At 39.6% G+C, this 24,931-nt stretch overlaps 1 long non-coding RNA gene across 1 annotated transcript; it reads left to right on the top strand.

The window, feature by feature from the left end:
- Window positions 1–449: 449 nt before the first annotated feature.
- On the top strand, window positions 450–24,712 carry LOC131824162 (uncharacterized). Its single transcript, XR_009350768.1, has 3 exons — window positions 450–469; window positions 23,346–23,442; window positions 24,489–24,712. It is a non-coding gene; the product is annotated as an uncharacterized LOC131824162 (long non-coding RNA).
- The last annotated feature ends 219 nt before the right edge of the window (window positions 24,713–24,931 follow it).

Here is a 24,931-nt window from a genome sequence, read left to right as displayed (position 1 = left end):
ATTTGTTTTCACAAAGAAGAGACTTACCAACTGGAATTTCATGGCTCTGATATCAGCTGTTGGTCCTATATTATTTACAGGACTAACAATGCACCAATAGAAGAGAAAATAAAATTTCCTTCATTTTCTGTACTTAGTAATGCAGTACTAATCTCGAAAAGATGATTATGGTCCAGATTGCCTTGTTAGGAAGAAAGCATGGAGAGCTCTGAAAAATCGTAATAAACCAGCTGACTATAAAGATTCAGTTTAATAAAACTTCATTCAAAGAAATGTGGAGGGAGGTAGTCTAAAGTTTTGATGACATCCTAGTCAAAGAAATTTTAAGGGATTGCAGTATTTATTTCATCAAAAATATTTACTGAGAGTTTTCTATGTACCAGACACATACTACGTGAATGAAATTTTCATGATGGCTCTCATGGTGCTTACAAATCTCATGGATGGCAATTTTATTACTTTGAAGCATGTAAGTAACTTGGACTAGGTAACTAATTATTGCATTCAGTTCCCTTAGGGCAACTGTTTAATGAGTAGACAAGATTATTCAAAATCACCATGATTTCTGTATACAAACAAGGGCATTTTAACAGGTAAATAATTTATTCTCTTAAGTACTTAAATCAAATGTCTTCAGATGTAATGTACCCTATTCCTTTTCCTGAGCAATGCCCCATTCCATTCAATGGCACAGATAAAGTTGAGGCTGACCACTAGCCAGTTAGGACAGTGTTCTCAAAGAGGAAGGACTTAATGAAATGGGAAATCATAAATAAGATTAATAGATTCAAGAAAGCAGAATGAAATTATTAGTAGGTAGAATCAGTGCTTTGGTGCAGTAAGACCAAGGAGGGTAAGAGACTTGTGGGAGTTATTTATAGCCTCAGTTTACTCATCTGTAAGATGGAGTAACAATAGTATCTACCTCACAGGGTCCTTGTGAAGATCAAATTAAATAATGTGTTTAAAAGACTATCACAGTGCTTGGCACATACTAATGACTCAGTATTTGTTAGTACTACTCATTTTTATTAGTAGAATGCCAATAGTTGCTTAGCATATCTGAGCATTTAGTCACATAGTTATAACTTGGACATTAGCAGTTCAACTAGAATTTTCTCTGCAAAAGGTACTGACATTGACCTTGGGTTCTAAGAGTGGAATAGTTTTGTATTCCAACTGTCCATTGTTTTGGGGACCAACAGCAAGGTAACAGTTTGGGAGTCATGAACTTTTTGCCTGATAAAAAGTAACATTCACCTTCTGTTGCCCTTCCCCAGCATGATAGTCTCCAGAATAACCTAATAGGCTTCTGTTATTGTTGTTACCAAATAAAGGAAATCTTAAGTTTTAGATTTTGGTGTATAAAAAATAAATGATTCTGAGGAATATGAATTAATGTTTATAAGAACTGTGAGTGGTCTGAAAAAAATGATTAGACCCATTTTTAAAGTATCTTCCCTTAGAATCTAAGAAAAGTCATGGAAATTTTTAGAATTAGCCTATATAAATTCATTCCACAAAGAGTCAGGCAGTTCCATGAAGGTGTTCAGAGCTCTGCGGTTTTGTCTACAGGGGGGTGAAACTTTTGAACAATCCAAACAATTGGCCAGTATTTTTTTAAATAAAATAAAAGCTGTTTGACAGATAAGCCTGGTTAGTTGAGACATCTGTTCCGGTGGCCAGCTGTGCCTGGATGGACTTCCGCCTGGATGTATCTTTTTAAATAGTTTAGCAATAAGAGGGATTTGTAATAAGAGTAGCAAAGAAAAATAGACAAGTTGTGTTTAATAAAGCTCTTAATAAATAGAGTATGAAACCTTGGCCAACTGACACTTTAAAAAATCATTCAAGACCATTCAGATTACAAAATGTAGTTAACTCTTGGTCACATATAGGACATTATATAGTTGTTCATTCAACACAGCTTTCTTGAATTTGTCTGCTCGGGCTGCCATAACAAAATACCATAGATTGGGCAGCTCAAACAACAGGAATTTATTTTCTCACTGTTCTGGAGGCTGGAAGTCTGAGATCAGGGTGCCAGCATGGATTGGGTTCTGGTGAGGACTCTCTTCCTGGCTTGCAGACAGCTGCCTTCTCACAGGGCAGAGAGAGGGAGACAGCAAGCTCTCTGGTGTTTCTTCTTGTAAAGGCACTAATACCATCAGGAGGGCACCCCCCTCACAATCTTATCTAATGTTACTTCCAAAGTAACATTACTTGTTACTTTGGAATTCCCCATCTCCAGTCACTGTTATGCTGGGGGTGAGGGCTTCATCCTATGAATCTGGAGGGGACATTATTTAGTCCATAGCAAGTGCCTTCTTGTGTTTGGGACCAGAAATGCAAATATGATCCTTGTTCTCCTGGAGGAAGGGGAAACAAATGAATAAACAGTCAGTTGGTTTCTGAACATGATGACTGCTGTGATGACTGCCATAAAGGAAATGAACAGGACTCAAGAAGGAAAATGACAAAGTGAGAGATGAGGAGGTAACTGGGCCTTCTGGCAGTGGAACACTGAAGCTGAGACCAAGCAATGAGAGGGAGCCAGCCAGCAGAGACCAGCCAGCAGAAAGGTGTTCCCTAGAAGGGACTACAGAGGCAAAGGCCCTGATCTGGGGAAGGGCTGCCATGTTCTAGGATCACATGCAAGACTATTGTGATTTAAGGGTCATGACTGAACAGTGAGAGACACAAGAAGAGATTATAGTGGTAGCTGAGGGCTGGATTATCTGATTTTCTCCAGTTTTGTTCATACCAGTGCTGAGGTGTTTATTGGTACCTTGTCACTTGTTGTGAGCTAAGCCCAGTCACCTACAATATTGTAAATGTGTGTGGATAATTCAGCTTCTTCAATTCACTTTGCCTACAGGGATACCTTCTGAAACCAAGACACCTAACCTCTTATGGTGATTTAGAAAGACTGATGATAGTCTGTGCCATCACCAGCATGGGATGAGTTAAGCCCAATCAGTTATCTGAGGCAGGTTTTCATTATTGCAGTAATACCCAAATCTTTAAACTATTAGACAGCATGCGGGGCACCTGGGTGGCTCAGTTCATTAAGCGTCTGCCTTGGGCTCAGGTCATGAATCTCTCGGTCCTGGGGATCAGGCCCCACATTGGGCTCCTTACTAAGCGGGGAGTCTGCCTCTCCCTCTCCCCCTACCCCCCAACTCTTGCATTCTCTCTCTCACTCTATCTCTCTCAAATAAATAAATTAAAAAAAAAATTAGACACCATGCTGAGATAGCTAGGGATCAGCAGCCATGCACAAAGGTGTGACCACTTAAAAGCTGACCCTCTCACTCGGAGTTTAGTTGCAGTGTGACACACTAGATCTGAGGCAGCAAAGTAGCCCATGTATGATTAAAACCCAAGCTGTTGCCTCCCTCTATAACCTACCCAACAGGCATGTTTCCCTCCTCATTTGTTGCAAAAGATCTTTTGCCTTGGCACAAGAGCCCAAGGAGGCCTCCAACTCTGATGTTAGGCCGATGACATCCTTGAGAGGTAGAAAATATTTGTTTCATTGGCCTTTTGGTAAAGTTCAATAATTTTCCCTGCCTGACATCACCAGGTGTTCAAGAGTAGAATTCCATTTCCTCCTCACCCAGGAAGGCATTTCCTTTATGTGTTATAGAGAAAAGGTTCCTGAGAAATATGCAATGATAAGATAAAAGAACAGCATGTAAAACGGACACCTTTTAACCTCCATTGTCTGCAGCCTGGAGGGTAAGGTGTAGTGACTTTTTTTTTTTTTTTAAAGATTTTATTTATTTATTTGACAGACAGAGATCACAAGTAGGCAGAGAGAGAGGAGGAAGCAGGCTCCCTGCTGAGCAGAGAGCCCGATGCAGGGCTCCATCCCAGGACCCCGGGATCATGACCCAAGCCAAAAGCAGAGGCTTTAACCCACTGAGCCACCCAGGCACCCTGTGGGTGTAGTGACTTTTAAAGGATGGGTACATTGCATGGATCCTTGTCGATTCAACCACTTGATTATCGAAAGTACTGAGTGTCTTACTAACATTGCAGTGCTAGTTGAAATGTGTTGTCATCAAGGGAGAATGTGTATTGTTACTTAAGAGGTCTGATCTAATAATATGCAAATACTGAAAAGAGAATTTATGAGAATAGTTGAGAATTTAAGAGAGGCAAGACAAATCAATCATTTCCTGTAACAATGCAGGGGTAGCCCCCATTTACACAAATGTATACCCGATTTACACTCAGATTAAATCCTGAGAAACACGATTCTTTCAGCTGTCGGGACCTAGAATGTGAACCTCCTGGTGCCAACTCTCAGGAAACCCGAGTTATTGCATGGGGAGGATGGAGATATTTAGTAAATATAATAAAGATTTTAATTCTGCAAATAAGCCCTTTCTGCTTTTTAATTCTTTCATGAACTAGACTATAATGTAAAGCTATTTACTATCAGTCATTTGTATTAGAGCCTAAGTAGATTAATAAAAAACCAAATGAAACTTTATTACCTAATATATCAGTATGCCGTCTGAATGAGTATGGTTACCATACCAATGTGGTATGTATGTATGTGTGTATGTATTTATAAAGATCTTATTCATTTATTTGTTTTTTTGTTGTTTTTTTAATAGATTTTATTTATTTATTTGTCATAGAGAAGCGAGAGAAAGCACAGGCAGACAGAGAGGCAGGCAGAGGCAGAGGGAGAAGCAGGCTCCCCACCAAGCAAGGAGCCCGATGTGGGACTTGATCCCAGAATGCTGGGATCATGACCTGAGCCGAAGGCAGCCGCTCAACCAACTGAGCCACCCAGGCCTCCCTCTTATTCATTTATTTGAAAGAGAGAGAGAGCAGGAGTGGAGGGAAGGGCAGGGGGAGAGAGAGAAACCCCACTGAGCGGGTAGTTGGAGGCAGGGATCCTGGGCCCAGAGACCAACACGGGAATGGAAGGCAGACACTTAATAGACTGAGCCATCCAGGTGCCCCCCCACTCTAATGTGGTATTTAAAAGTTGTATATTGTATGGTTTCTCTCATTTGTGGAACATAAGGAATAGTACAGAGGACCATAGGGGAAGGGAGGGAAAACTGAATGGGAAGAAATCAGAAAGGGTGACAAACCCTGAGACTCTGGACTCCTGGAAACAAACAGAAGGGAGGGGGTGGGGAATGGGGGAGTGGGGGGATGGGTATTAAGGAGGGCACGTGATGTGATGAGACGTGGGTGTTACATACAACTAATGCGTCATTGAACACTGCATCAAAAACTAATGATGTATTATGTTGACTGAGTATAAAAAAGGTGTCTATTTTTCAATAATTATTTGAAAGTGTTTTTACTTAAAAAAAAAAAAAGCCCAGGATTTAAGATGACACTGAACTCAGGAGTATATTAAGTGCACTTGTGCATATGCTCCTTCTAGACAATTGTTTTCATGGATTTAAAGAAAAAGGAGGAAGGAAAAAGGGGGAGGGGAGGAAAGTGGTTTTGTAGAATATACACACTTTCTTGAACAAATGATTTGTGCTTAGGCTTTTTGCCCCACCCAGTTTCAGTCATTAGCTCTAAGATTAAATAGGACTTTCCACTGGGAGGGACATCAGTATGGAGACTGTACAAATGGAAAGGAGCAAAGATCTAAGCAGAAGTTCTGGTTCAGGGATGCCTGGGTGGCTCAGTGGGTTAAAGCCTCTGCCTTCGGCTCAGGTCATGATCCCAGGGTCCAGGGATCAAGCCCCGTATCAGGCTCTCTGCTTAGCAGGGAGCCTGCTTCCTCCTCTCTCTGCCTGCCTCTCTGACTCCTTGTGATTTCTCTCTATCAAATAAATAAATAAATCTTTAAAAAGAAGAAGAAGAAGAAGAAGAAGAAGAAGTTCTGGTTAAGAAGAGGAACTCTAAGAAGAGGTCAGGGGCTCCTATCTGATTCTTACCCGTTAATTCTGGAATCCTTTCCCTGGCATCTCTTCCACGCATACATCCGCTCACTCATTCATTCAATGTATTGAGTGCCACAAATTGTCCTTTGGGAACTGTCGTTAAGGAATCCTTCACTGACTTTCTGTTTTCTGTTGCTTTCAAGAATGAAAGAAACAAAAACGTGGGACTTCTGGTATGTGGAACAGATGAGTCCCGTTAGAACTTCCTTTCCCTGAATTAGCTCAAAGGGGCAGCCTGGCTCTTTCAGAACACCAACCAGCTGCCAGTGCCCTTGGCCAGATGTCCAGAGAAGGTTCTGGCTCTCAGGTTGGGCCAGGAAAAGACTCCGTGACTCCAACGTGGGAGCCAGAATCTCTACAAGATGTGTAGGGGAAGATCCAGAAACGTTTGTCATCCTCATTCAGAATGCTGACCCCTGATTAAACCCTGCCATTGATGAGTGGCCACAGAGACTTGCCCAGTTTGTGTTCATGGCAGACGTGTTTCAGTGGTGGTAGCAGGTGTTATTTCCAGTCTGGGGCTGGGCTGAGGCAAGCGATGTGCCTCGGGTATGAAACTGAAGGAGGCACTTGCTCCTGAGCCCTGGCTGCCCAAGGGCTTTTGTGCAAGTGGGTGCCTTCTTACCTGCTGGACCCAGGTGCCTCACCTGCCTTACTCTAGTGAGTCAGTCTTTTCTTTTTTAATTTCCCCCATTCCTTCCCCAAAGAATCCACTGGCAAATCAGTTTAGAAAATATGACTCACCATATACAGTGTATTCTTCAGTTCCCCATCTGTATTGTCTGGTTTGTACTCAGTGCATGGTTTATTCTCCTGCAGGAAAGAAATCCTGTAAGCCTGTTTAACCTGCATTTCCCGAATGTATTTGTGACACTCTTTTTGCTGTTTAAAGAAATACTTATTGACATCTCAGGGGACTTTTTGGAAGTTGGTTAAGAACTGCCTCAGAATGGTTGCATATGGAACATACTTGATTTTGAAAACTTTGCTGAATAATACCTATTTTTTATGCTGGGTTTGGGTTCATTTGTAAGCTGCACTAAATCTTCCAGCATCCAAATAAGGGGAGGTGACAATGTTTATTCAGACCTTCCAGTTCCCAGATTATCAGTTTATTTATTCAACCAAGATTGTTTAGGCACCTACTGTGGTCTAGGGATACAAAAAAAGGTAAGTGAAATAGGGGTGCCTGAATGGCTCAGTCAGTTAAGCGTCTGACTCTTGATCTCAGCTCAGATCTTGATCTCAGGGTTGTGAGTTCAAGCCCCATGTTGGGCACCACACTAGGCATGGAGCCTACTTTTAAAAAAATGAAAAACAAGAAACAAAGGTGAATAAAATAGAGTTCTTTACCCCTAAGGGACTAAGAAGGGGGCATAAGTCCAAATATAATTCGACAAGTGCTATAAAGGAGTAAGACAAATGAGGAAAGTAGCTCACAAAAATGTCCTTTTATGATTACACCTCCAGAGTAAATTAGTTGCTTCTTGGCGAAGAGCTATTGATGGTATTTTTCAGTCTTTTCTGTAACACCTAGCAGGGACTATGCACAGAAGAGAGGCTCAATAAATGTTTGTCAAATAAATGATAGTTGAGGGAAAGCCTTACAACTTAATTGATGTACCCTTGATGATAGTATCTATTAGAGATCACTTAAACATTCTTTAAAAGAAAGAACAAAAAGTTATACTAATGCCTGTAAGTTTCCATTTCCCCATCTGTAAAATAAGGATAAAGGCCCTCTTTTCATGGGGTTCTTGAGAGGATGAAGGGAGAAGGTACAAAGACCAGCTGGGTTCCTTGGCACGTCAATAAACTGCAATTATTATGACTACAATTCAGTGTGCTTTTTATCTGCAAAGTTGCCAAAAATGGCACACTGATTCGACCGAGGTCACCTAGAGCTTCAGTCGGTTTCATCCATGTTCTCTCCTCGTTGAGACCATGGTTTTGAAACATTGGGGTGAACATATGTAGGCCTAGAGCGCTGGGTTAAGACTACACACACACACACACACACACACAGTACCACACCCACCACACACATACTACACACACAACACCGATACAACACACCACACACAGACTTGTACCACACAATACATGACACACACCTACCCCACACCATAGTATGCACACCAAACCATACACAGAGCACTACCCCCAAATGATAGCATACATACCACATCACACAGACAATGCACACACACCACATACCCTGCAAAACATCCACCACACATACCACACACACAATCATCAATCATACAACACAATACATAACCACACACATGCCACAGACTCCACAATGTGTACGCCAAACCACATACAAAGCTCTACCCCCAAATACACACTACACACACATACACACACATGCACCACACATACTCACAGAACACATAGACCATACACACACAACATACAGACTCTACAATACACACACCAAAACACACACCCAGCCCTACCCCCAAATACATACCACACACACACGCAAGCGCACACACCCCCATGTGTGCATCCCCCCACACACTTACCATCCTTCCCTCAAAAGGCACACAGCAGCAGTTCCCTAAACAGCCTGATTGCCCCAGTCTCCCATGTGAACGTGCCGTATGAGAGTCAACTTGGTCCTTCCTCTGAGGGCTCTGTTTTGAGCCACAAAGCAGGCACGAATACTAGAAGAGAAACCCCAGGAGTTCCTGTCAGCACGACACTGCGTCCCATTAGTTCCAGTTAGCTCTGTGTTCCTCAGCCAGCTCTCTGTCATTAAAAATACAGATTCTCTTCAAAATCTCCAGAAATGGACTCTGTGAACAGTGTTTATAGGCTTTCGGGGAGATTTTAGACAACCAGTGCGCTGGCGGGGATGCCCAGCCCCACGGTGCTGTGCTCCACGTCTTTCTCATGCTTGGCTTCCATGTTTACTGAGAAAAAGGAAAAATAAATGACCTCCAAGGGGCATGGCCTTGGCAATAAGAAGACATTATGCAAAGCGGTGTGTGTGTGTGTGTGTGTGTGTGTGTGCGCGCGCGCTTACGCGCGTGTATGTACATAGGTGCCACATGGTCTACAATATAGAGATTGGTCTGTGGTATAAGAAGTGGCCTGTATCCGAGACCGGGTAACCCAGAAGCCAGACGATCACTTTGAGGGGACTGGTACCACAGGGTGCAGTAACTTGAAGAAGCCCGAAGCTGAGTGGACCCCTTCCCATGTTCCCTGTAGAACCAGTAGCTCCAGACCCTAATAGGCTGCACTCTTTTTCTTGCCGATTACAGACAGCACCAGGCTTATATTGTCTTGTCCAGAGGATCCCAGAAGAGAGTAAGGGATTTTCTTCCCCAACATTCACAAAGAAAATATCAGGTAGGAGCCTGATTAGTCCAGCTCAGTCACCTACCCTTCCTTGGGCTATCACTGTGGCCCCAGGGCTGGGGTGTATTATTGCTAATCCACCTTTGGGTAGGGGACAGAGTCCTGTGATCCACCAAGCTACCGGAAGCACATGCAGTGGGAAGCAGGGTTCCTCGAAGGCACGGTGACTCCAGAAGGCCTCCAGCAGTTCCAGAAGGCCTGGAAGGGATGGCTGTGGGGTTGAAATCCATGTCTGTTCCCAGCCATGACCCTGATTTGTTCTAAGATCCAGGGAGCCAGCTAGCCCCAGAGGGATGCAGCCTACCCCGCAGGCAAAGCTCTGAAACCTCGCTGTTGCAGGACCTTTCACCTTAAAATAACCTCGAGATAATGAGTTTTTATTTCCTGGCATCTAGTATGCTCAAAGCGGGTATACTCAGTTTAAGAAACTTTTGTAAGTCCCCTGGTTCAAATGCAAAGAGGTTTGTGAACTGTATTATACCCATGTGATGCAAAAGTAATGTTTCTTCTCCCAATTCTTATTTTCAAAAATTTCAAACCTGCAGAAAAGTTGAGAAAACAGTATAACCGACATCCATTTTCCTTCAGATGAACACCTGTTAATATTTTGCCACATCCACTTGATTCTCTCTCCCTGCACACGTACATATGGAAAGGTAGAGACACACACACAAATAAAAATGCTTGCTTTTCCCCTCTTCACCAGTTAAGAGTTGGTTGCAGATATGATGTCACTTAATCCCTCACAGAACGGACACATTCTCCTACACAACCACAGCTGATTATTATACTCAAGAAGTTTAACATGGGTGTGATATTATTATCTAACATATAGTTCATTTTCAGATTTCCCCAAGTGTCTCAGTAATGTCCTATAGCATGTTTCCCCTGCCTCTGGGATCTCGTCAAGCATGAAGACTCCTTCTCTTTTATCTTTCATGCCATTGATATTTTTGGAGCGCAAGCTCCAGTGGCAAAATGTACCTTAATTTGGAACTTTGAGTCTTTCCTTATGATGAGATGCAACATTTTTGGATGGAATACCATGTACTTCTCAGTGCATCCCCTCAAGGGGCACACAATATCAGTGTGTGCAATTATTGGCAATGTTCTCTTTGATCACTTGGTTAATACAGTACCTGCCAAGTCTATCATTATAACAGTACATTTCCATGTATAATTAATGAGTAATTCACATGCAGTCATGTGAATACCCTGTTTTCCAGCAACCTTCCACCTTATGGTGATTTTTGTCTAAATCAGCTATTACTATGTGATGGCAAAATGGTGATTTCTGTTATTTCTCCCACACTTATTAGTTGGTATTATTCTGATAAAAAAAGAAGCTTTCTTGGGGCAGCTGGGTGGCTCCGTTAAGCATCCTACTCATTTTTTTTTTTTTTTTAGATTTTATTTATTTATTTGACAGATTACAAGTAGGCAGAGGCAGGTAGAGATGGGGGGGAAGCAGGCTCCCTGCTGAGCAGAGAGCCCGATGAGGGCTCGATCCCAGGACCCTGGGGTATGACCAGAGCTGGAGGCAGAGGCTTTAACCCACTGAGACACCCAGGCGCCCCAGCATCCTACTCTTGATTTCAGTTCAAGGTCATGATCTCAGGGTCATGGGATAGAGCCCTGTGCTGGCACAGTTTGCTTCTCCTCTCCCTCTGCCCCTCCTCCTCCTCTCTCTCAAATAAATAAATAAATAAGATATTTTTTTAAAAAAAGTTTTCTCTATACCCAATATTAATTTTTAGTTTTAGTAGCTGTATGGAGTGGTGGATTTTAAAAATTCCATGTGTTATAATCCATTCATGTTTTTATTCATTCTGATGCTCATATTGTCTGAAATTTGGCCAGTGAAAGTCCCTTCATGGTGGATTCACTGTCCTTTTGAGATAGCATATCAGTTTTTGACAGTGTCCTTACTGTCTGTCAGAAGATAGTCCAGAATGGCCTTGTATTTTCTCTGCTTAGCCCTAGAAACGGGCATTTCTCCGAGATGCCCTGATTCTTTTTTTGTCGGTATTTAGAATGACACTGCTTCCCTCTATCAGTAGAGAGAACCCAGGAATACATGTATGTATATATATGCACATTCACACGTATGCCCACGCATACCTAGAGCTATTTCTATGTCTATCTATCTATACATTTTAGAAACTAGGAGGTCATTCTGTGGACCACAGTAGCAGTTAAACACCACAGGATTCATTCTATTCTTCTACCTTTCCATATTTGCAATTCTATTTAACAGTGAGATACCATATAGAAGATAAAGTTTAATCTTGCAAACTCTGTTTTATATTCATAGAATGGAATTCTGCTCTGTAATAAAGAGGAATGAACTAATGCTCAACATGAATTAACAGCTGAATCAAAAAATACATTGAGCAAAAGAATCGGACACAAACAAAAATTAGATACTCATATCGTGTATATTGTATATTTTGTTTATATAAAGTCCAAGAACAAGCAAAGCTAATTTATGGTGATATAAATCAGAAAAAGGGGTTGCTTCTGGAGGTAGTGAGAGAACTGACTTGAAAGAAACACAAGGGAACTTTCTAGGGTGATGGAAATGTTCTAGATCTTGTTCTGAGTGGTGGTTACACAGGTGTATTCAACTGTCAAAATTCATTGAACTGAACACTTAAGATCTGTACATTTTAATGTATCTAAATTATCTTTAAAAAGAAAAATATAAAAATATGGGAAATAGGGGAGGCGGAGGGATGAGATAGCTGGGTGATGTGCATTAAGGAGGGCATGTGATGTAATGAGCGCTGGGTGTGATATGCAACTAACTGATGAATTACTGAACTCTAACCTCTGAAACTAATAATACATCAAATGTTAATTAATTGAATTTAAAATAACATTTTAAAAAATTTGAAAAATAGCTCTTAAATGAAAAGATGAAATTTCACTCATAATAAGAGAATGCAAATTAAAACTGCACTGAGAGGCTACATTCACTTACTGAAATGCCAAAAATAGAAAACGTGGGCACTTGGGTGGCTCAGTTGGTTAAGCATCTGCCTTCAGCTCAAGTCATAATCCCAGGGTCCTGGGACAGAGCCCCCCCTCTGATCGGTGGGGAGTCTGCCTGTCACTCTCCATCTGCCTCCCTCCTAGTTTGTGCTCTCTCTCTCACTCTCTCTCTCTCTAATAAATAAATAAAATCTTAAAAAAGTAGAAAACTTGATAACACACACTGTTGGTGAGACCAGGGTAAATTAGGCAATAATATCTAAAAGTATCTAAATATCTAAAAGTACCTAGAATATTTTTTTAAGATTTTATTTATCAGAGAGAGAGGGGGTAGAAAGCGAGCACAGGCAGACAGAATGGCAGGCAGAGGCACAGGGAGAAGCAGGCTCCCTGCCGAGCAAGGAGCCCGATGCGGGACTCGATCCCAGGACGCTGGGACCATGACCTGAGCCGAAGGCAGCTGCTTAACCAAGTGAGCCACCCAGGCGTCCCCCTAAAATATTTTTAAATAGCTATATTTACCCTTTGCTCCATAAATCTCACTTCTGTGAATTTATCCTGAATATATAATCTAATGCTAAATTTCCTTATGGAGTGAGGTCTATTTCTGGATTTCTTATTCTTTTCTGCCAGTCTATTTATGATCTAATACCATACGGTCTTAATTATAGGGGTTTTATAACATGTTTTAATTTTCACTAGAGCTAGTCCACCCTCCTTGCCTTTCTTTTTCAGTTTTTCTAGGTATTCTTATGTGCTTTATATATTTTTTTAAATTATTTTTATTAACATATAATGTATTATTTGCCAAAGGGGTACATGTCTGTTAATCATCAGGCTTACACATTTCACAGCACTCACCATAGCACATACCCTCCCCATGTCCATTACCCAGCCACCCTGTCTCTACCCCCCACCCTCCAGCAACCCTCAGTTTGTTTCCTGAGATTAAGAGTCTCTTATGGTTTGTCTCCCTCCCAATCCTATCTTGTTTCATTTTTTCTTTCCCTACCCCCAACAACCTCCTGCCCTGCCTCTCAGATTCCTCATATCAGAGAGATCGTATGATAATTGTCTTTCTCTGATTGACTTATTTCGCTCAGCACAATACCTTCTAGTTCCATCCATGTCATTGAAACTGGCAAGATTTCATTTCTTTTGATGGCTGCATAGTAGTCCATTGTACATATATACCACATCTTCTTTATTCATTCATCTGTTGATGGACATCTAGATTCTTTCCATAGTTTGACTATTGTGGACATTGCTGCTATAAACATTCAGGTGCATGTGCCCCTTCGGATCACTTCATTTGTATCTTTAGGATAAATTCCCAGTATTGCGATTGCTGGGTCATAGGGTAACTCTATTTTCAACTTTTTGAGGAACCTCCATGCTGTTTCCAGAGTGGCTGCACCAGCTTGCATTCCCACCAACAGTGTAGGATGGTTCTTCTTTCTCTGCATCCTTGCCAACATCTGTCATTTCCTGACTTATTAATTTGAGCCATTCTTACTGGTGTGAGGTGGTATCTCATTGCGGTTTTTTTTTTTTTTTAAGGCTTTATTTATTTATTTGACAGAGAGAGAGCTCATGTGTAGGCAGAAAGGCAGGCAGAGAGAGGGAGAAGCAGGCTCCTTGCTAAGCATAGAGCCTGATACGGGGCTCGATCCCAGGACCCTGAGATCATGACCTGAGCTGAAGGCAAAAACTTAACCCACTGAGCCTCCCAGGCGCCCCCTCATTGTGGTTTTGATTTGTATTTTCCTGGTGCCGAGTGATGTGGAGCACTTTTCATGTGTCTGTTGGCCATCTGTGTGTCTTCTTTGCAAGAATGTCTGTTCATGTCCTCTGCCCATTTCTTGATTGGATTATTTGTTCTTTGGATGTTGAGCTTGATAATTTCTTTATAGATTTTGGATACTAGCCCTTAATCTGATATGTTGTTTGAGTATATCTTCTTTCATTCTGTTGGTTGTCTTTTGGTTTTGTTGACTGTTTCCTTTGCTGTGCAAAAGCTTTTGATCTTGACAAAGTCCTGATTGTTCATTTTTGCCCTTATTTCCCTTGCCTTTGGTGATGTTTCTAGGAAGAAGTTGCTGTGGCTGAGGTGGAAGAGGTTGCTACCTGTGTTCTCCTCAAGGATTTTGATGGATTCCTGTCTCCCATTGAGGTCCTTCATCCATTTTGAGTCTATTTTTGTGTGTGGTGTAAGGAAATGGTCCAGTTTCATTCTTCTGCATGTGGCTGTCCAATTTTCCCAACACCATTTGTGAAGAGACTATCTTTTTCCATTGGACATTCTTTCATGCTTTGTTGAAGATTAGTTGACCATAGAGTTGAGGGTCTTTTTCTGGGATCTCTGTTCTGTTCCATTAATCAATATGTCTGTTTTGTGCCAGTACCATACATCTTGAGGATGACAGCTTTGTTATAAAGCTTGAAGTCTACAATTGTGATGCCACCAACTTTGGCTTTCTTTTTCAACATTCCTCTGACCATTTGGGGTCTTTTCTGGTTCCATGTAAATTTTAGGATTACTTGTTCCATTTCTTTGAAAAAAGTTGATGGTATTTTGATAGGGATTGCATTAAATGTGTAGATTGCTCTAGGTAGCATAGAGTTTCACAATATTCTTCCAATCCATGAGCATGGAACGTTTTTTTTTTCATTTCTTTGTGTCTTCCTCAAGTTCTTTCATGAGTACTTTATAGTTTTCTGAGTATAGATTCTTTGCCTCTTTGGTTAGGTTTATTCCTAGATATCTCATGGTTTTGGGTGCAGTTGTAGATGGGATCAACTCCTCTTTCTTTTTCTTCTGTCTTGCTTTTGGTGTATAGAATTGCAACTGATTTCTGTGCATTGATTGTATATTCTGACACTTTACTGAATTCCTGTACAAATTCTAGTAGATTTGTAGTGGAGTCTTTTGGGTTTTCCACATAAAGTCTCATATCATCTGCAAAGAGTGAGAGTTTGACTTCTTCCTTGCCTATTTGGATGCCTTTTATTTCTTTTTGTTGTCTAATTGCTGAGGCTAGGACTTCTAAAACTATGTTGAATAGCAGTGGTGATAGTGGACATCCGTGCAATGTTCCTGACCTTATTAGGGAAGAGGTCTCCGTTTTCCCCCATTGAGAATGATATTCACTGTGGGTTGTTCATAGATGGTTTTAGTGATACTGAGGTATGTACCCTCTATCTCCAGTCTGAAGAGTTTTGATCAAGAAAGGATGCTGTAGGGGTGCCTGGGTGGCTCAGTGGGTTAAGCCGCTGCCTTCGGCTCAGGTCATGATCTCAGGGTCCTGGGATTGAGTCCCGCATCGGGCTCTCTGCTCAGCAGGGAGTCTGCTTCCTCCTCTCTCTCTCTGCCTGCCTCTCTGCCTACTTGTAATCTCTCTCTCTGACAAATAAATAAATAAAATCTTTAAAAAAAAAAAAAAAAAAGAAAAGAAAGGATGCTGTAGGGGCACCTGGTTGGCTCAGTGGGTTAAAGCCTCTGCCTTCAGCTCAGGTCATGATCCCATGGTTCTGGGATCGAGCCCCGCATTGGGCTCTCTGCTCCGCAGGGAGCCTGCTTCCTCCTCTCTCTCTGCCTTCCTCTCTGCCTACTTGTGATCTTTCTCCCTGTCAAATAAATAAATAACATATTAAAAAAATAAAGAAAGGATGCTGTACTTTGTCAAGTGCTTTTTCAGCATCTATTGAAAGTATCATATGGTTATTGTTCTTTTATTAATGTATTATATCACATTGATTGATTTGTGGTTGTTAAACCAACCTTGCAGCCTTGGAATAAATCCCACTTGGTCATGGTGAATAATCCTTTTAATATACTGTTGGATCCTATTGGCTAGTATTTTGGTGAGAATTTTTGCATCCATGTTCATCAAGGATATTGGTCTGTAATTCTCCTTTTTGATGGGGACTTTGTCTGGTTTTTGGATCAAGATAGTGCTGGCCTCATAAAATGAGTTTGGAAGATTGCCTCCATTTCTATTTTTGGAATACTTTCAGAGAAGGGGTATTATTTCTTCTTTAAATGTTTGGTAGAATTCCCCTGGGAAGCTCTCTGGCCATGGCTCTTGTTTGTTGGGAGATTTTTGATGACTGCTTCAATCTCCTTACTGGTTATGGGTTTGTTCAGGTTTTCTATTTCTTCCTGGTTCAGTTTTGGTAGTTTATACGTCTTTAGGAATGCATCTATTTCTTCCATATTGTCAAATTTGCTGCCGTATAGTTGCTTATAATTGTTTATACTTCTTTGGTGTTGGTTGTGATCTCTCCTCTTTCATTCATGATTTTATTAATTGGGGCCTTTCTCTCTTCTTTTTGATAAGTCTGGCCAGGGGTTTATCAATCTTATTAATTCTTTCAAAGAACCAGCTCCTAGTTTCATTGATCTGTTCTACTGTTCTTTTGGTTTCTATTTCATTGATTTCTGCTCTGATCTTTATTACTTCTCTTCTCCTTCTGGGTTTAGGCTTTTTTTGCTGTTCTTTCTCTAGCTCCTTTAGATATAGGGTTAGGTTGTGAACTTGAGACCTGAGAAAGGCTTGTATTGCTATATACTTTCCTCTTAAGACTGCCTCTTCTCCATCCCAAGATTTTGAACAGTTGTGTTCATTTTCATTTGTTTCCATGGATTCTTAAATTCTTAAGTTCCTGGTTGACCCATTCATTTTTTAGTAGGATGCTCTCTAGCCTCCATGTATTTGAGTTCTTTCCAATTTTCCTCTTGTGATTGAGTTCTAGCTTCAGAGTATTGTGGTCTGAAAATATGCAGGGAGTGATCCCAGTCTTTTGGTACCGGTTGACATCTGATTTGTGACCCAGGATGTGATATATTCTGGAGAATGTTCCATCTGCACTAGAGAAGAATGTGTATTCTGTTGCTTTGAGATAGAATGTTCTGAATATATGTGTGATGTACATGTGCCCCAGTGTGTCATTTAAGGCCTTTATTTCCTTGTTGATGTTTTGCTTAGATGATCTGTCCATTTCAGTGAGCAGGGTGTTAAAGTATTATTATTGTATTATTGTTGATGTGTTTCTTTGATTTTGTCATTAATTGGTTTATGTAGTTGGCTGCTTCCATGTTTGGGGCATAGATATTTAAAACTGTTAGATATTCTTGTTGTACAGATCATTTAAGTATGATATAGTGTCTTTCCTCATCTCTTATTATAGTCTTTGGCTTAAAATCTAACCTATCTGTTATAAGGATTGCTTTCTTTTGATCCACTTTCTTTTGATGTCCATTAGTATGGTAAATTGTTTTCCACCCCTCACTTTAAATCCGGAGATGTCTTTGGGTCTTAAATGAGTTTGTTGTGGACAGCATATGGATGGGTCTTGGGTTTTTATCCATTCTGATACCCTGTGTCTTTTGATTGGGGACATTTATCCCACTTACATTCAGGGTAACTCTTGAGAGATATGAATTTAGTGCCATTGTATTGCCTGTAAGGTCACTATTACTGTGTATTATCTCTGTTCCTTTCTGGTCTACTACTTTCAGGCTCTCTCTTTACTTAGAGGACCCCTTTCAATATTTCCTATAGGGCTTGTTTGGTGTTTACAAATTCTTTTAATTTTTGTTTGTCCTGGAAACTTTTTATCTCTGCTTCTATTTTCAATGATAGCCTAGCTGGATATAGTATTCTTGGCTGCACATTTTTCTTGTTTAGTGCTCTGAATATATCATGCCAGTTCTTTCTGGCCTGCCAGGTCTCTGTGGATAGGTCTGCTGCCATTCTAATATTTCTCCCATTGTATATTACTGACTTCTTGTCCTGAGCTGCTTTCAGGATTTTCTCTTTGTTACTAAGAACTTGTAAGTTTTACTTTTAGATGATGGAGTGTGGTCCTATTTTTATTGATTTTGAGGGGGATTCTCTGTGCCTCTTGGATTTTGATGCTTGTTCCCTTTGCTATATTAGGGAAATTCCCTACTATAATTTGCTCCAATATACCTTCTGCCCCCTCTCTCTTTCTTATTTTTCTGGGATCTCAATTATTCTAATATTGTTTCACCTTATGGTATCACTTATCTCTCAAATTCTCCCCTTGTGGTCCAGTAGTTGTTTGTCTTTCTTTTGCTCAGCTTCTTTATTCTCCATAATTTAGTCTTCTGTATCACTAATTCTCTTTTCTGCCTCATTTATCCTAGCAGTAAGAGCTCCATTTTTTAAAAACATTTTTTAAAAAATTATTTATTTGACAGACCGAGATCACAAGTAGGCAGAGAGGCAGGCAGAGAGAGAGAGACAGAGAGAGAGGGAGGATAAAGCAGGCTCCCCACTGTGAAGAAAGCTGGATGTGGGGCTCGATCCCAGGACCCAGGGATCATGACCCGAGCTGAAGGCAGAGACTTTAACCCACTGAGCCACCCAGGCACCCCAAGAACCTCCATTTTTATTGCATCTCATTAAGAGATTTTTAAATTTCAACTTGGTTAGATTTTAGTTCTTTTATTTCTCCAGGAAGGGATTCTCTAATAGCTTTCATGCCCTTTTCTAGCCCAGCCAGCACCTTGACAATCATCATTCTGAACTCTAATTCTGACATATTTCCAATGTCTGTATTGATTAGGTCCCTAGCTGTCAGTACTGCCTCTTGTTTGTTTGTTTTTTTTTTTTTTTATGGTGAGTTTTTGCATCTTGTCATTTTATCTAGATAAGAATAGATGAATGAGAGAACAATATATTAAATGGGTGGCAAAGACCCCAGAAAAATATATGCTAACCAAAGCAGGAGAGACCTGAAACAAGAGGGAGAAGAAAGGGTGAAAAAAAATTATATATATATATATATATATATATATATATATATATATATATATCTGGTGAATAGAACAGAGGCACCAGCTTGATTATGGGTGTATTCTGATCTCTTAGAAGACTCTACCTCCCAAAATTTTAATGAAGGAAAAACTTATATATATATATATATATATATATATATATATATATATGGGTAAACACAATGAAGAGATGGAATATGACTGTTAAGATGAAAATTTAAAAAGATTCTAAAAAAGGAATTGATAAGATTAGTTCATTGAAAAAAAAAAAAAAAGATGAGAGAATGTGATCAGGCTGGAGACTAGAACAAAGCCATGTGCTAGATTTAGAAAATATTTTGATCTATTAGGAGAAATTGTATCCCAAAATTTTAAAGAAAAAAAAACCTATATGTGTACTAAAAGTAAGCTTAAATACAATGAAGGGATAAAATATGAGTATAACAATGAGAATTTAAAAATATTTTTAAAAGGTATTAATAAGATAAAATAGTTTAAAAATCTTAAAAGAAGAATGAGAACAAGTTAAAAAATGGAGTAAGAAAAAAAAATAAAATAAAATAAAAAATTAACTTTGCAAGAATAAAGGAGCATGGGAAAAAAGCCATGAATTCTATGTGTTGCTTTCCTCTAGCTCTGGAGTTCCACAGTTCTCATTGATCAAAGAACTTGGTCTTTGCTGGATGTTCTTGCTGATCTGGGGGAGGGGCCTGGTGCTGTGATTCTCAAATGTCTTTATCTGAGGCAGAATTGCACCGTCCTTGCCAGGGGACAGTCTAAGTAATCTGCTCAGGTTCACTCTTGAGAGCTCTTGTTCCCTGAATGCTTTCCATACAGCTTTGGGGGACAAGAATTAAAATGGCAGCCTCCCAGTCTCCAGCCTGGAGGAGTTGAGAGCTCAGGGCCCCACTCCCCAGTGTACCCTCGGAGACAGGCAGTCAATCCCTGGTCTCCTGCCGCACTCCATGCTCACCTGGCCTGTGACTGAGTGTTTCTATCTCTGTCGCATGGCCCTGTTTGGAGTCTCCGAACCCAGCAGATTTCTGCCCTACACTCCCGGGTCACACCCCCTGGAGGAGGAAAGAGAGGGATCTCTCTGAATCTGCCACCTTGGGTTCCCTGCCCAAAGAGCAGTGGCCCTGTGCCTTGGATTACAGTTTAAGGTAGCCCTGAGCTGAGAGATCCCTCTTCAGCTCCATCTCTGCAGTCAGCTTCCCCACTCTGATACCTGGTGGCTCTGCCACACTTACACACCCCTAGTCTTTCTGTGACACCACGGATCCTGAGACTACACTGTCCTGTCATGGGCTCCACCCCTGTTTAGCCTTTGGAGCAATGTCCCTCAGTGGAGCAGACTTTTTAAAGTTCGAATTTTGTGCTCAGCAGTTCCACCACTTGCTGGGAGTTGGCCCCTCCCCAAGCAGTCTATCTTGCTTAAGATCCACTTCTCTGCACATCCTGCCTTCCAGAAAGTGGTCAATTTTTTGTTCCTAGAATTGCTGCTTTTCTTCTCTTCTATCTCCTGTTGAGTTTGTAGGTGTTCAGAATGGTTTGATAAAGATCTAGCTGAAGTCCTGGGACCTAATTATATTTCAGTTTCCTACTCCTCTGCCATCTTGCTTCCTCACGTGCTTAATATTTTAAAATACATGTGAAATATAAAAGTAACTTGTCTAGCTCCAGAAACAAAAACTCACTGGTAATTTTATTGGATGAATTACATTTATAATTTAGGGATAAATGACATTTTTATGATGGGTCATACTTTCCAAAAGAGGGATGTCTTTCCATAAAATATACTTTTACATCTTTCAGGTGTATTTTAAGGATTTCCTCCTATAACTTTTATACATTTCTTATTAATAGCTAAGTATTTTATCTTTGTTGTCATTACTATTGTCAGTGAGGCTTTTGTATTCATTACCCCTTCTAATTGTTGGGTTTTTAAAAAAAATTCTAACTGGTTATTATTTGTGTGTATGAAGCTATTGAGTTCTGTGAGTTAGTTTTATATCCTGCTATATCATTGAATTATTTTATTGTTTAAGTTTTATCTTTAAGCCTCTTGGGTTTTGCAGGTCTAATTGATATTAGACCATCTGCAAATATAGGTCATTTTATTTCTGCTTTTCCAATTCTTATACGTCAAGTTGCTTCTACCAGTCTAATTACATTGGCTGATACCTCCAATAATGAATTAAATAGTGGTAGAGATAGTTGGCATCCTTGCAATATTATACCTTACTGTAGTGATAACATCTCTAGTGTTTCCAACTAAATAAAAAGCTGGCTTTTGGTCTTTAGTATATTTTATCTTTTAAAGAAATATCTGTCTTCCTATTTTATTGTATATTGGAATGAATTTTGAATTTTCTCAAAAGCTTTTGTGGCATTTATAGAAACAATCATATAACTTTTCTTCTTATACTAATATGGTGAATTATGTTAAAGGATTTCCAAACATCAAACCATTTTTGCATTCCTGAAATAAATCCACTTGATCGTGAAGTATTTTTAAATGAGGTGTTTTGTGGGGGTTTTTTGCATCAATATTCATAAGTGAGACTGATTTTTAGGTTTTTGGTGTTAGCTATATTTATTAGGTTTAAGTATAAATGTTAAACTTTATAAAAAATTTAGAAGTTTATTTTTTTTTAGAAGTTTCTATTTTCTGTGCTCTGGAATAATTCATATAGCATTGGGATTATTCAAATGCGAAATTTTGGTAGAAATCCCCTGTGAAACCATCTGAGTGTGATGGTTTTTTTATGGGGTAGTTCTCTGAAATAGTCTTTAATACTTCTTTGGAAATTTGCTTGAGAATTCTCTCCCTACTGAGGTCAGTTTTGTAAAATTTTATTTCGAGGAAGTTATCCATTTCATCTAAATTTTCAATTTTATTTGTGAAGGATTGTGAGCATAGTCTCTTCGTGATTTAAAAATTTTCCTTCACTTTAAAACTTTTCATTTTTTTTAATGTATTTGTGCTTTTTTGTCTTTTTGATTAGGTTAGCTAGCATTTTCCTTCATTTCAAGGAACCGTTATTTTCATTTACCAAGTAGTTATATTGTTTTTCTGGAGTTTTTAATCCTAAATAATATGCATGACTTCTTTCCTTACACTTTCTTTTGGTTGACTTGGTTGTTGGTTTTCTAGCTGTTATGAGTTGGAGTTTTGTTCACTTGTTTTCCATCTTTTATTGTTTATATAAGTATTTAAGACTATGAATTTTCCTCTGACCACTGCTCTGATGCATCTCATAACTTCTTATATATAATGCTGTCATTATTACAATTTTTTGGCAATCCTGCTTTTGTGGTTTTTGCTTCCACTTTCACCTAAGTGTTGTGTAGCAGAGTGTTTTCATTTTCACCTCTGAAGGCCTTTAAAATATATTGTTGTTGTTGTTGTTTAAGATTTTTATTTGTTTATTTCACAGAGAGAGATAGAGATCACAAGTAGGTAGAGAGGCAGGCAGAGAGAGCGGGGAAACAGGCTCCCCACTGAGCAGAGAGCCCAGTGCAGGGCTTGATCCCAGGACCCTGAGAGAACAACCTGAACTGAAGGTAGTGGCTTAACCCACTGAGCCACCCAGGCATCCTGTTTTTGTTTTGTTTTGTTTTTTGACAATTTTACTTATTTACTTGAGAAAGAGAGTGTGTGTGTGAGAACATGAACAGGGGGAGGGGCAGAGGGAAAAGCAGACTTTCCATTGAGGAGGGAGCCTGATGTGGGACTTGAGGCAGGACCCTGGGATCATGACCTGAGCCGAAGGCAGACACTTAATCAACTGAGCCACGCAGGCACCCCAAAATATGTTGTAGTTTTATTGTATTGAGATCACAATTATGTTTTAAAGTACTTCTAAGTTTAAACTTTTTACTCTGAAAATAATAAATTAAAATTAATATGAATGAGGTGTGCTATATTTATCTGGTGACATCATGTAGCCCTGGCATATTACCACATATCCCTGATAGCACATTTAGTACTTTCTGTCATGCTTTTTAAGGATAGAATCAGTTCTTTTCATATGTTCTGGTATTACGTTCTTTTCAGTAAAAGATAGTATTTGGTTAAAATACTCTGGATAAATTAAACTATAGGGGTTCATTGGAATGTCAACCTAAAATATGTATATATACTCATTTTCTTTCTATTCAATACTTTAATGATAATCCCTCCACTTTTTTCTCAGCTCAATGAAAATATTTGATCTCATGCAGTGTTTTTTCTATAGGGTCATGATCACATAAGGGGTTACAGTCTACATTAAAGACAAACAGATGGCTATATACACCACAGCCTGGCACATGGCCTCACCATTAGTGTGTTCAGTAAGTACTTTAAACATTGATGAGCAAATGAATAAATATACTACATATAGATTATAATTCCCTTACTTGTGCAAAATAACATCACTCTGATAGATCTTCAGGTTGTTAAGTATGAATGCTTTAATCTTACTGCTAATAACTCCTTTTCTATCATGCTTATAATCTAAGTTTAATGGGTTGGATGCCTTACAGCTTAAGTACAGTGCATTGAAAGAGTATTTCCAAGGGTGGGTACAAGAAGACTAGAGTTTTCTCAGGCTAATGGGAAGGAACTAATTTCTCAGGCTGTCTTAAAATAACAAATCATACACTCTTTCAATTGATGATACAAAAACAACTCCTGAAAGGATCACTGTTGGAGAGAAAGGATGACTTTGTAAGTCACTCAATCTTTTCCCTAGGTAAGGGTCTCTAAACAGAATGTGGAATAGAACATAGTTTTATTTTATTATTTTATTTTATTTTTTATGGAAGAATTTTATTTTATTTTTAAATTTTATTTTATTTTATTTTAAAGTAGGCACCATGTCCAACATGGGGCTTAACCTCATGACCCTGAGATGCATGCTCTACTGACTTAGCCAACCAGGCACCCCTGGAACATAGTTTTAATAAGCAAAACTCTTAAAATTATGTGGTAGTCTTACATTTGATAGCCTCCAGTGAACCATGCCTCCTGGTATTTACACCCTTGAATAGCCCTCTTCCTTGAATCTGAGCAGGCCTTGGGACTCACTTTAGCCCGTAGAATATGGTGGAAGGGATTTATGAACATAGAAGAATACCAAGTTACTCTAGGAGTGAGCCATCTTAAATGTACTACCTAGTTGCGTCCAAAATCTAGAGTGAGAAAATTATGGCTTTCAGTCAAATGTGGCCTACCATCTGAGTTTATAAATAAAGTTTTATTGGAACACAGCCATGTATGTTCATTTATATATTATCATCTGTGGCTGTTTGCTCACTAGCGTGGCAGTGTTAGATAGTCATGACAGAAACTTTACAGCCTGCAAAGCCTGAAATATTTACTGTTTGGCCCTTGACAGGAAAGTTTGCTGACCCTGTACAAGATGGCTACAGTCCCAGCCAACATCCAGGAAGCAGAATGTGCAGCTGAAGCAAATCAACCCACAGAATCCTGAGCAATAATCAAATAGTTTGCTGTCTTAAATCATTAAGTTTTGAGATGGATTATTATGCAGCAACAATTGAAAGAAATTATAAAATCTGATATCTGTATTTTATAAACTTGATGATTTCATGGCTTAAATTTTTACCTTCTTTTCTCTTAACTTTTAGTAGGTTTATTGAGATTTTTCTAACTTGTCTTAGTCACGTGTCACTGAAACTTGTCTGACCAAGATCAATGCACTCCTTGTTACTAAATCCATTGGATGTTTTTCAATCTTCATTTCATTTGAGTATTGGTCAGCCTTTGACACTGTTGACCATTTCTTTGGTCTTCAAACATTTCCCCCTCTTGTTTGTT

This window comes from Mustela lutreola, chromosome 2 (assembly GCF_030435805.1).
Source record: "Mustela lutreola isolate mMusLut2 chromosome 2, mMusLut2.pri, whole genome shotgun sequence".
Lineage (NCBI taxonomy): Eukaryota > Metazoa > Chordata > Mammalia > Carnivora > Mustelidae > Mustela > Mustela lutreola.
The sequence above is the reverse complement of the archived record's forward strand: the minus strand, read 5'-3'. Positions and strand labels throughout refer to the sequence as shown.